The 13,150-nt window shown below is 33.7% G+C and overlaps 1 protein-coding gene and 1 pseudogene across 4 annotated transcripts in view; one reads left to right on the forward strand and one right to left on the reverse strand.

The window, feature by feature from the left end:
* The window catches only part of LOC131394054 (disintegrin and metalloproteinase domain-containing protein 5-like), a 601,035-nt gene that overhangs the window by 50,832 nt on the left and 537,053 nt on the right, over positions 1 to 13,150 (forward strand). The window lies entirely within an intron of this gene.
* LOC131394055 (glyceraldehyde-3-phosphate dehydrogenase-like) lies at positions 11,376 to 12,320 on the reverse strand (annotated as a pseudogene).

Consider the following 13,150-nt stretch of genomic DNA (forward strand, 5'->3'; position numbering starts at 1 on the left):
CTTCTAAAAACAGAAACTTACATTATGAATTTATTTAAAAACTTTTAAAATACATAGTCATTTAAAGCTATGAATTCCTTCTTAGTGTAAACTTAGCTGCATCCTAGATATTTAGACCCTTTCTTAATTGTCCAAGGAGTTTTCTAATTTCTCACTTGGCTTATGAGATTTACATGTGTGTTGCTAAATTTATAAATATTTGTGGTTTTTCTTAATATCATTTTGCTGACGTTTGATAGTTTAATTCATTTGTCAGAGAATGTACTCTGTACCATTTTAATTATTTGACATTTTTTCAGGCTTGTTTTATTCCCCAGTGTATGGGGTATGTTGGAATATTTTTTCAAGTGTGCTTGAGAAAATGTGCATTCATTCTGTAGTTGTTAGGTATAGTGTTCTATAAATATTTTCTATTTAGTTGGTTGACTGTTTATGATTTTTGTCTACTTGTTCTCTCAATTACTGAGATAATAGGGTTTAAAGCCTCTAATAAATGAGGATTTACCTTTCTCCAATTAGTTGTTTCAATTTCTGATTCATACACTTTGAAGCTTTCTGATTTTAATTGCATAAATATTTAGGATTGCTATGTATTCTTGATACACTAACCCTTTTTTCATTATGAAATGTGACATCAATAGAGCAACATCAACTTGATGATGATTGCATGGTTTATGTTTTCCACCCTTTTACTTCTACCTGTCTACTTCTACCATCTACCTTCTACGACTCTGTACTTATAGTGCATCTCTTGTAGTCAGCGTATAATTACATCTGTTTTTCACAATCCGTTTGACAGTCTTTGCTTTTAATTGGAATGTTCAGCCCATTTACATTTAAGATAATTATTAAGTTTGGGTACAGGACTACCATCTTTTTCTTTGTTTCCCGTTTATACCCTCTGTTCTTTTTCTTTTGATCTTCCTTTCCTGCCTTCTACTTTTTTGTCCTAATAACATAGATATGTTTTTCATATCACTACCTACTTGATTTACTGTTATATCACTATATGTAAGTACTCTACAACAGTATAGTACCATTTTACACCTTTCCTTTTTTTGTTAAATTTTCATATATTTCCTATATTTACATATATATAATCCCCATAATATAATTAAGCTTTTTTTCCCTTTAAATTGTCAAATGCTCTTCAAAGGAATTAAGAAAAGAAAAAAATAGTATTGCACATTTCTCTACTCGTTTGCCATTTGTAGCACTCTGCAATCTTTGTGCAGATCCAAATTTCTATCTATCTCGAATCGTGTTTCTTCATTCTGAAAAACTAGCTTAATCATTTTTTGTAACATAAAATCTACTGACATTGAATTCTCTCAGCTTTCATTTATTTAACAATGTATTTATTTTACTTCATTTATGAAGAGTATTTTCACTGGAATATGGACTACCTAATTTTATAGACTACCTATTTTTATGTAATCCTAGACTACCAATTTTTTCTTTTAGTACAAATGTAATTTTTTTGTCTTCTCGTTTGTATTGTTTCTGGCAAGAAGACAGTCATCATTCTCTTGTATTAATATGTATTTTTTTTCTTCTGGCTGCTTTTAGAAACTTCTTTTTTCTTTGATTTTCAGCAATGTGGTTATATTATTCCTAGCTCTATTTTCTTCCAGTTTTATACTGCTTGTTGTTTGTTGATCTTCTTGGATTACTGGGTGGATATTTTTTATCAAATGTGAAAAATTAGAGCTGTTCTGTCTTCAGATATTTTTTTTCTGCTCCAATCCCCCTTCTTCCGGGATGTGATTACATCTTAGTTAAACCACTTGCTATTATCCTACAGGTCACTTTGTGTTCAGATTTTTCAATCTTTTTCTCTGTGCTTCAATTGACATAATTTTTTTCAATATGATTTTAAATCCACTGATCCTTTGTACAACAGTGTTCATTCTTCTCTTAAGCACATTATATATATATATATTTGTTCAGGCATTCCATTTTTTAGTTGTAGAATTCCTGGGGTGCTTTTTTTTATGGTTTTCGTACCTTTGCTGATTTGTTTTCCATTTGTTCACCCATTCTTTCTAAATTTTTCTATAAATCCTGAAACAAATTTAGAATAGTGGTTTTAAATTTCTTGTCAGTTTCAAAATCAGATTGTGTATAGGTCTATTCCTGTGGAATTTTTTCTTGTGTTTCGATTCCATTTTCTTGCTTCTTCACATGTCTCATAATTTTTTATTGTGAACTGAACATTGTGCACAGAATAATAGTCGAGATTCACATATAGTTTTTGGTCTGGTTGTTTATTTTGGATTCTCAGAGTGCCACCTTTTTCCTTCCTCTGGCAGCTTGAGAAAGCATTGATTCAAGTTTTACTAAATTTCGAGTTGACCTTGGTTTGGCTGAGCTTTAATAAGATTAAACTCCTTTTTCTTTAGAAAAACCACCCATATTTCCATGGGGTGCAAATGATTTTGCTGAGGAACTAATCTCTTACATCTTCTCAGTGTTTATGCCTTAACATGAAGGCATTTGGGCATTGGTTTTGCCTTTGGATTGCTGTGGGCCCAAGGTTCAAAGCAGGGAAGACTGGGCTTGGGAGCAAGATTTTCAGCTGTTTTTCACATTCCCATGCTTGGAACCTGAACTATGATTGAAAGTAATGATAAGCGAAATTCCATAAATCGGAATCTATGGAATCCAAACTACGACGTGCTGAGAAGAATATTCACAGCCTTAAATATATGCAAGGGTATAAATATGAATGATTTAAGCACGAAATGTCAAAAATAAAAAAAAGTAAATGAAAGAAATCAAGGGAAAATAAACTAAAAAGGTGAAATCTGGAATAGATGATTGAAGAAACAGAACACTGTAGAACTAATCACTACATGTAAAAGATGATTTTTTTCTCATAAAATGAACAACACATGCTACCTATTAGAATAATTGTGAAAAAGAACAAATAAAGTACACAAGAGATTAGAAGGGGTAAAATAATGATTAAAACAGAAAATTTGAAAAATCTTACTCATCACAATTTCTATGCAAATACATATGAAACATTGATTAAACGTAACAAAACTGGCTCAAACAGAAATAGAAAATTACGTAGATTAGTTTCCTTAGAAGAAGTAGGTAAATGCTTTCACAAATGATTCTATTAATTCCATAGAAGAAGGAAAAAATCTAAATTCATTTTTATCAAATGAGTATAACTAATACTTAACCATTATAAACTTTGAACCAAAGAATCATGTTGATGTATCTAATGCAAATATACTAAATAAGACATTAGCAAAAAGAATCTAGGACACACACAAAATTACGTTCTGACCGAACTCTTGTTTCTTCACATGTCTCATAATTGTATACTTGATTTCTGAGGTGGTGACTTTCCTATTATAAAGTGTCCTTTTATTTTATTCTTGACAGATAGCAGGATTGTGAAAATATGTTCTTCATTTGCAGTTTCTTTGTTTGTCTTTGCCCATCGTTTTTTTTTTTTTTTAGCTTTTTTTGCCCAGTTTTCTTATGTAAGGTGTGTCTCTTGTATAAGCCATAGAGTCCAATTTTATGAGTACATCTAAAGAATCTTATTTTTAAAAACTGGTTTATAAATGAATCATGTTTGATTTTATTTCTCTCATATATTTTGTGTTTAATTTACTTTGTGTATTATGTTTACTTCGTGTCTGTTTTCTTCATTTTTTTATTTATAAATTTTAAAATCATTTTCTAGGTTTCAGGAAAGTTTGTAGTTCTAGTGAATACCTTTATATTAACACCTTCATATAAAGTATTGGTCTTCTTTTTTATGTAGGCTTATACCTTTCTATTTGGTGACTTTATATTATATTCTTTCCCTCCATTCTGTATCCCCCTTTCTCTCTCTCTTTCTTAGATTTTAGTTTTGTTATTTCTACTTTATTGGAGTTTATAATATTTACCTACTATTAGTCCGTGTTTATGTAATCTTAAAATTAAATATGTGAACCAGTCATTTTTTTTCATTTTTTATATTTTCTCAGTCATATTCTGGTTGGATGAAGTTCATCACTATTATATAGCTAACTCAGGGAAGTTTTATGTGTGTAATAATCCTCCAATTCTTACTTTTTTAAAATTATTTTTCTCTAGCCTTGTTACTTAAAGGACTGATTGCTGCATACAAATTTTTTGATTTTATGTCATTGAGTGTCTTAGAAATTTTTCTCTAATCTTGCCATGGTTTATATCCTGTTGTTGAAAAATCCAGTGCCAATGTGATCTACTTTGTTTTTAACTGATTGAATACTCAAATTACTTTATTTTTCTTTATCTTTAAAGTTTAACTGTTTTACTGGGATAAAAATCAGCATTACATGCACGTGGATTGGAAGAATAAACATAGTTAAAATGTCTATATTTTAGAAAGTGATCTACAGATTCAATGCAATCCCAATCATAATCCCAATGACATTCTTCACGGAAATAGAAAAAAGAATGCTAAAATTCGTATGGGGCAACAAAACACCCTGAATATCTAAAGCAATCCTAAGAAAAAAGAACAAAGCAGGAGGCATCACAATCCCTGACTTCAAAATGTACTACAAAGCAATAGTAATCAAAACAGCATGGTACTGGTACGAAAACAGACACACAGATCAATGGAACAGAATTGAAAGCCCAGAAATAAAACCACACATATACGGACAGCTAATTTTTGACAAAGGAGCTAAGAACATACAATGGAGAAAGGAAAGTCTCTTCAATAAATGGTGTTGGGAAAACTGGACAGCCACATGCAAAAGAATGAAAGTGGACCATCTACTATTGCCATTCACAAGAACTAACTCAAAATGGATCAAGGACTAGAAGGTGAGACCTGAAACTATAAAACTCATAGAAGAAAATATAGGCAACACACTATTTGACATTGGTCATAAAGGAATCTTTTCAGATGATATGCCTACCCAGACTAGGGAAACTAAATAAAAAATAAACAAGTGCGACTTTATCAGATTAAAGAGCTTCTACAAGACAAACGAAACCAGAATCAAGGTGAACAGACAACCCACCAGCGGGGAGAGAATATTTGCAAAACATACATCTGACAAGGGGTTGATCTCCATGATATATAAAGAACTCACACACTGAACAACAAAAAAACAACCTGATCAGAAAATGGGCAGAGGAAGTGAACAGACACTTCTCCAAAGAAGATATACAGATGGCCAATAGGCACATGAAAAGATGCTCAACATCACTAATCATCAGGGAAATGCAAATCAAAACAACACTAAGATATCACCTCACGCCTGTTAGAATGGCTATAATCACCAAGACAAAAAACAACAAATGTTGGAGAGAATGTGGAGAAACAAGAACCTTCGTACACAGCTGGTGGGAATGCAAACTGGTGCAGCCCCTATGGAAAACCGTATGGAGTTTCCTCAAAGAATTAAAAATAGAGATGCCCTATGATCCAACCATCCCACTACTGGGAATCTATCCAATGAATCTGAAATCAACAATCCAAAGAGGCTTATGCACCCCTATGTTCATTGCAGCATTATTCACTATAGCTAAGAAGTGGAAGCAACCTAAGTGTCCCTCGATTGATGATTGGATCAAGAAAATGTGGTATATATATATACAATGGAATACTACTCAGCCCTAAAAAAAGACAAAATAGTCCCATTTGCAACAACATGGATGGGCCTGGAGGATATTATGTTAAGTGAAGTAAGCCAGAAAGAGAAAGACAAACACTGTATGATCTCACTCATATGTGAAATATAAACCAACACATGGAAAGAGAAAACTGTATTGTGGTTACCAGGGGCAATGGGGGTGGGGTGTGGGCACAAAGGGTGAAGGGAGACATATATATGGTGATGGACAAACAAAAATGTACAACCCAAAATTTCACAGTGTTAAAAACTATTAAAACATCAATTAAAAAAATCAGCATTACTTTGCATGAGCTAATTTTCACAGTTACAGTTTGCCTTTTCAACATGAGGATTCTCACAATTTCTATGTATAAATTATAGTTTTAATATAATTTCATATTTTCCTATATTATATGATGATGCATATTCTTTGTGTGTCTCTATATTGAATATTTTCTTTACCATTGTTCTTTGATCATGATTTATGATTCATATTCTTATCTCTTATTTTCTATTTTTTCTTGCTTACTATACTTTTGTTTATCTCTCTCCTACCTTGGATATCTTGTATTTTAGTCTTCATTTCTGAGATGTTTTTCTTTTTCTTTGATAATTTCCTGAATTCTGTCACCTCCTGTTTCAAGTCTTCCTGTTGTTCAATTATTTCAATGCTGGGTTTTTGAGATTTTGATTCATGGTATTCTTTCATACTGTAAATACTTGTTTAACTTAATTAATATTGGAATGCTGTATTAGATTTTAACTCTTCTACTCAGCTTTATTTATTTTTACATGTACTTTTCTGATAAATATTTTAATAGTCATTTGCTGCTTTTATTTTCATTTTATCAATAATAATGAGATGATCATATGATTTTACATCTCTAATCATTGATACGGATTATTGCACCAATGAATTTATGATTGTTAAGCTCTGGGGTAAAATTGATATGGTAATGTTTTACCATATTTTTATATTTCCTGGATGTGTTTTGCTAACTATTTTTTGTTTTTTTATATATATGTTCACGAATGAGATCGATGTGCAATTTTCCTTTCTTGTAATGTAATGTCTTTTTTGCATGTTCATATCAAGTCACATAAAGCAGTAGGGAAATGATCCCACTCTCTTATTTTTTGAGAGGTTGTTACATCTATCTTAAGTAAAAGGTAAAATTCATAAAGTTGTTCACAATATGATATTTTAAATGTGTGCCTGATCTTTGCTGATTTCAGATTTTTAATTCTTGATGTTGACCTTTGGAGTTTGCTCTTTGGTTTTTCTTAATCAATCTCATTAGATGTTTTCAATTTTATTAGTTTTTTCAAAGAGCCAACTTTTGCTCTGTAGATCATCTCAAGTTTACATTTGTCTTTAATTTCACTAACCTCTGTTTTTATTCTGATTTATTCTTTCCTTTTGGCTGGCCTTTATTCTTTAACTTTTTCAGGATTATTTTTTATGCACTTACGTTAAGACTGTAATTTTTTTCTATGCCTGGCTTTACTTGCATTTTACAAGCTTGATATATATTTGTATTATCTTCAATTTCAAGTTATTTTCTTATTTCCCTTGTGATTTCTAGTTTGTTGGGTTAGTTAGAAATAATTTCCAAACAAATGGGATCTTTCTACTTATCTTTTTTTATTGATTTATGTTATTGCACTTCAATTTTTCTTTGTTTTTCCTTTTCTGCTGTTTTAAATTAATGTGTATTGCATAAATATCTTTCTGTATTTATCATTTTGGGATTTTTAGGAGGATTCCTTCTTTGTGTGTGTCAGGAAAATCAGCCCTGAGCTTACATCCAATGCCAATCCTCCTCTTTTTGCCAAATAAGATTGGCCCTGGGCTAACATCTGTGCCCATCTTCCTCTACTTTATCTGGGACGCCGCCATAGCATGGCTTGACAAGCAGTGCATCTGTGTGCGCTGGGGATCCGAACCTGCAAACCCTGGGCTGCCAAAGCAGAGCATGTGCGCTTAACAGCTACGCCACCAGGCCGGCCCCGAAGAGGATTCTTTAATTTGTGGATTGTTACTTTTCATCAGCTGTGGAAAATTTTCTGCCATGATTATTATTTTTTTTGGTTCCCTGATATATAACAGTTAAGTACAAAGTTTTATAAAAAGTTTGAGAAAATTAGTGACTATGTTAACTTCAATTTCAAGTTATCATTGTTGGCCCAGAGACAAACTATTTTCCCAAAAACATTGGTTACAAATCATTTTTTAAATTAGGAATTACATTTTTTAGAGCAGTTTTAAATTCACATCGAAATTGAGGGGAAGGTGCAAATATTCCCCACATACCTTCTGCCCTCACACATGCATAGCCTCCCTCGTTTTCAACATCCCCCACCACAGCGGTACATTTGTTACAATTGATGAACCTACACTGAGACATCAGAAAAACTCAAAGTCCATAGTTTACATTATGGTTGACTCTGGGTGTTGTATGTTCTATGAGTTCATTGTCTTTTCAACTATTTTGCTTCTACACTATTTTCTACTTTCCTTCAGATAATCAGTTAAGCATATGATAGACACTCTCAACGTATTCTCTGTCTCTCTTACCCTAGCTTCTCTGCTTTCCCTTCTCTTCATGCTACATTTTGATATTTTCTGATCTAAATTCAATTTTAATGTTTTCAGCTGTTTCTAAGCTACTGTTAACACTTTATATTTAAAAAATTTTGTCACTTTTTTCATTTCTAGAATTTCTATTTGTTACTTTTTCTTATTTATTTATTGCAGTAAGATTGGTTTATAACATTGTATAAATTTCAGGTGTACATCATTATACTTCTATTTCTGCATAGATTACATCATGTTCACCAACCAAATACTAATTACAACCCATCACCACACACGTGCCGAATGATCCCTTTCACCCTCCTCCCTCCCTCCTTCACGTCTCGTAACCACCATATCTGCTAAATTATTTGAATATTTATATTGATGACATATTCAGGATATCTATATATTTGTTTAAATACATTTAAAATAAAATTTTATTTTTAAAGTACTACAATTAGATAGATCTAAAAATAAATTAGTGAAAAGATATAACCAGAAAAGTTTTATTCTCACTCATTTAATCATCTATCATCACATTTCATCAGATTCTTACATAATTCCTCCAGTGTTTCTTATAGAAATATAGACATATACTTATGTTTTACTTCAACAACAGAAAGTGGCATGGGCCATACTGTATTTTGCATTTTTATATTGCAGAGTTAAATTAAATCCTGTGTCTGATAGTTTAAATATCTGGAGGCACTGTTGGTTTTCTGCTGTCTGGCACTCCTTTTAATTCTTATTCATGTATTTTTTTTTTCCTTTTGAGTCTGGTTATCTGTAATTGTATTTCAATCATTTAAAAATTATTCATATAAATAATTTAAAGTCTAATTGCTCTTATGTTCCATCAGGAATTATTGTTTGTTTCAGCCAGATGATTGAGGGCACATTGAAACCAGGGTAACTTTTGACAGACTCAATGTCTAAAGGGACAAAAAGGGGGAGATCAAGGCCAGTCATTGTTAAGCGTTATGGTGACACTTTTCACTGAGAACAGAAGAGCTGCTTCCTAGAAGCCAGGATGAGCTGGAGGTGAAACAGCCCTTGCAGAGGCTGTCATAGACCTACACTCATTTTACTTGATCTTTCTCCTTTATGTTGGTAACGCTTCTTGAAATTTTTGATTGATGACTTTTATCAATGTTGGAAAATTCTCAACCATTATTACTTCAGATATTATTTTTCTCCCATGTCTTCCACCTCTTCTTGTTAGGCTCTAATTAAACATATATTAGGCCTTTAGAAGATGCCCCGCATGTCACTTATACTCTAGTTTTTTTTTATTCCTTTTTTTTGTTTTGTTCTTCAGTTTGAGTACTTTCTATGACCTGTAATTCTGTTCAATAATTCCGTATTCTGCCATTTCAGATATTCATTTTTTTCAGTTCTGCAATGTTCATTTTATTTGTTTATAAATTTCATTGCTTTTGTGAAATTTTTCATTTTTTAATCTACTTTGTCTACCATTCATTTCCTATGTATCTTATTTTATGGCTTTATTGAAAAATTGGCAAGTGAGAATTTTATATATTTAGGTTGTACAACGTGATTTTTTGGTTTAATATATGTATACATTGTGAAATGATTACCACAATCAAGTTAACTCACACATCCATCAACTGACATAGTTACCATTTTTTTGGTGAGAAACTTAAGATCGACTCTCCTAGCAAATTTCAAGCATACAGTAGTATTACTAATTATGGTCACATTGCTGTACGTTACATCCCTGAAACTTCTTCAACTTGTGACTGAAAGTTTGTACCCTTTGACCAACATCTCCACGTTTTCCCACTCCCCAGTCCTTGACAACCACTATTCTATTCTCTGGTTCTATGAGTTCAGCTTTTTTAGATTCCACAAAAAGTGAGATCATACAGTATTTATCTTTCTGTGTCTGGCTTATTTTACTTAGCATAATGTCCTTCTTGTTCATCCATGTTGTCTCAAAGGACAGGAGTTCTTTCTTTTTTCCTTCTTCCATTCATCATGGACACTTAGGTCCATGTATCTTGGCTATTTTGAATAATGCTGCATGAACATGGGAGTGCAGATATCTCTTCAAGATATTAATTTTATTTTCTTTGGGTATATACCCTGAAGTGGGATTGCTGGAACATATAGTAGTACTATTTTTAATTTTTTGAGGAACCTCCATACTGTTTACCATAATGGCTGTACCAATTTACATTCCCATCAACAGTGCACCAGGTTCCCTTTTCTCCACACCCTCACCCACACTTGTTATCTCTTGTCTTTTTGAGAATAGCAATCTTAACAGGTGTGAGGTGATATCTCATTGTGGTTTTCATTTGCATTTCACTAATGATTAGTGATGTTGAGCACCTTTTTATATACCTGTTGGCATTTGTCTGTCTTCTTTTGAAAAATGTCTATTCAGGTCCATTTCCCATTTTTTTAATCAGGTTGGTTTTTGTTGTTGTTATTGTTTCTATTGAGTTCCATGAGTTCCTTATATATTTTGGATATTAAACCTTATCAGATATATGGTTTGCAAATATTTTCTCCCATTTCATAGGTTACCTTATTATTTTGTTGATTGTTTCCTTTGCTGTGCAGAAGCTATTTAGTTTGATGTAGTCCTGTTTGTTTATTTTTGCTTTTGATACCTGTGTTTTTGGTTTCATACCCAAAAATTGTTGCCGAGACCCATCTCAAGATCTTCACCCATGCTTTGTTCTAGGAATTTTATGATTTCAGGCCTTATCTTAAGTACTTAATCCATTTTGAGTTAATTTTCGTGAATGGTGTACTATAAGGATTCAGTTTCATTCCTTTGTATCTGGCTATCCAGTCTTCCCAGCACCATTTATTCGAGAGATTATCCTTTCTTCATCATGTATTCTTGGTGCCCTTGTCAAAGATTAGTTGAATGTATATGTGTGGGTTTATTTCTGGGCTATCTTTTCTGTTCTGTTGATCTATAGGTCTGTTTTTTGGTGGGGGTACAGTATACTCTATTGATAGTACATGAAAAGGTAGGGCTCCCTAAGCCCCTCCCTTTCTTCAAGAGATCTAGGATGGAAAGTGTGAGATGGGGAGATTCTAGTATGTTGGGGGACTGAATTAGAGCGAGGACTCTTCAGCAGCTAAAGGCTTATCTGTTCCTCTCGTGTTCTCACTGGGGCTGGTGGTCCAGGAGGTTCTTACTCCTTGGAGGCCTTATAGATCATAAGGTCCATCACCCTGTTGCTGTAGCCAAATTCATTGTCAAACCAGAAAATGAACCTGACAAAGTGGTTATTGAGAGCAATGCTAGCCTCAGCATCCAAGGGGGAAGGATGGGTGTCATTGTTAAAATTGCAGAAGACAACCTGGTCTTCACTGTAGACCAGGTTGCCCTTTAGGGGGCCCTCTGATTTCTGCTTCACCAAGTTCTTGATGTTATCATATTTGGCGGCTTTCCCTGGGCAGCAATTCAGATCCACAGCTGAACACACTGGGAGTGGGGACATGGAAAGCCATGCTAGGGAGCTTCTAATTCAGCTGAGGGATGACCTTGTCCATATCCTTGGCAGTGCCAATAGAAGCAAGAATGATGTTCTGAGAAGCCCCTCAGCCATCACTACAGATCTGCAGAGGGGCCATTCATGGTATTCTGGGTGGTAGTAATGGCATGAACTGTGATCATAAGTTCCTCCATGAGGCAAAAATTATCATGGATGACCTTGGCTAGGGGGTCCAAGCAGTTGGTGCAGGAGGCCTTGCTGACACTCTTGAGGGAGTTGTCATACCTTCTCATGGTTCATGCCAATCACAAACATGGTGGCATTGGCAAAGGGAGAAGAGATGATAACCCTTTTGGCTCCTTCAAGTGAACCTCAGCCTTCTCCAAGGTAGTGAAGACACCAGTGTACTCCACAACATATTCAGCACCAGTATAATCCCGTTTGATGTTGGCAGGATCTTGATCCCAGAAGATAGAGATGGGCTTTCCATTGATGACAAACTTCCCATTCTCAGCCTTGTCTGCGCCATTGAACTGTCAGATCCATAGACCAATGGAACAGAATAGAGATCCCAGAAATAAACCCACACATATACAGGGTGGAAGTAAACCGGAACGTGTAGACCATGTAGTTGAGGTCAAGGAAGAGGTCATTGTTGGTGACAGTATTCACTTTGCCAGAGTCAAAAGCAGCCCTGGTGACCAGAAGCCCAATATGGCTAAATCTTTGCTCCGACATTCACTTTCATATCTCAGAGATGCAGCTGGCACTGCACAAGAAGATGTGGCTGTCTGTTGAACAGGGAGGAACCACATCTGTTTTTAAGGCCAAAACCATACTTTTTGATTACTATTGGTTTGTAAGATAATTGAAATCAGGAAGTGTGTGGCCTGTAACTTTGTTCTTTTTTTTCAGGATTGCTTTGGCTGTTTGGGATCTTTTGTGGTTCTATATGAATTTAAGGATTGTTTTTTCTATTTCTATGGAAAATGCCATTGGGATTTTGATAGAGCTTGCTTTGAATCTGTATATAGCTTTGGATAATAAGGATATTTTTAACAATATTAATTATTCCAATCCATGAACGTGGGATATCTTTCACTTATTTGTGAAATTTTCTTCAATTTCTTCTTCACTGTTTTTTTTTTCACCAATGTCCTATAGTTTTCAGTGTAGGGATTGTTAACCTCCTTGGTTTAATTTATTCCTAAGTATTTTATTCTTTTTGATGCTATTATAAATGAGGTTATTCTCTTAAATACTTTTTAAGACAGTTCATTGTTATAGAAACCAAACTGATTTTTTTTGGTGGAGTCTTTAGGATTTTCTATATGTAAGATCATGTAATCTGCAAACAGAGACAATTTTGCTTCCTTTCTGATTTGGATGACATTTTTTTCTTTTTCTTGCCTAATTCTCCTGGCTAGGACTTCTAGTACTATGTTGAATGGAAGTAGTAAGAGTGGCCACCC

The sequence above is a fragment of the Diceros bicornis genome, chromosome 29 (genome assembly GCF_020826845.1).
Source record: "Diceros bicornis minor isolate mBicDic1 chromosome 29, mDicBic1.mat.cur, whole genome shotgun sequence".
In the NCBI taxonomy this organism is placed as follows: Eukaryota; Metazoa; Chordata; class Mammalia; order Perissodactyla; family Rhinocerotidae; genus Diceros; species Diceros bicornis.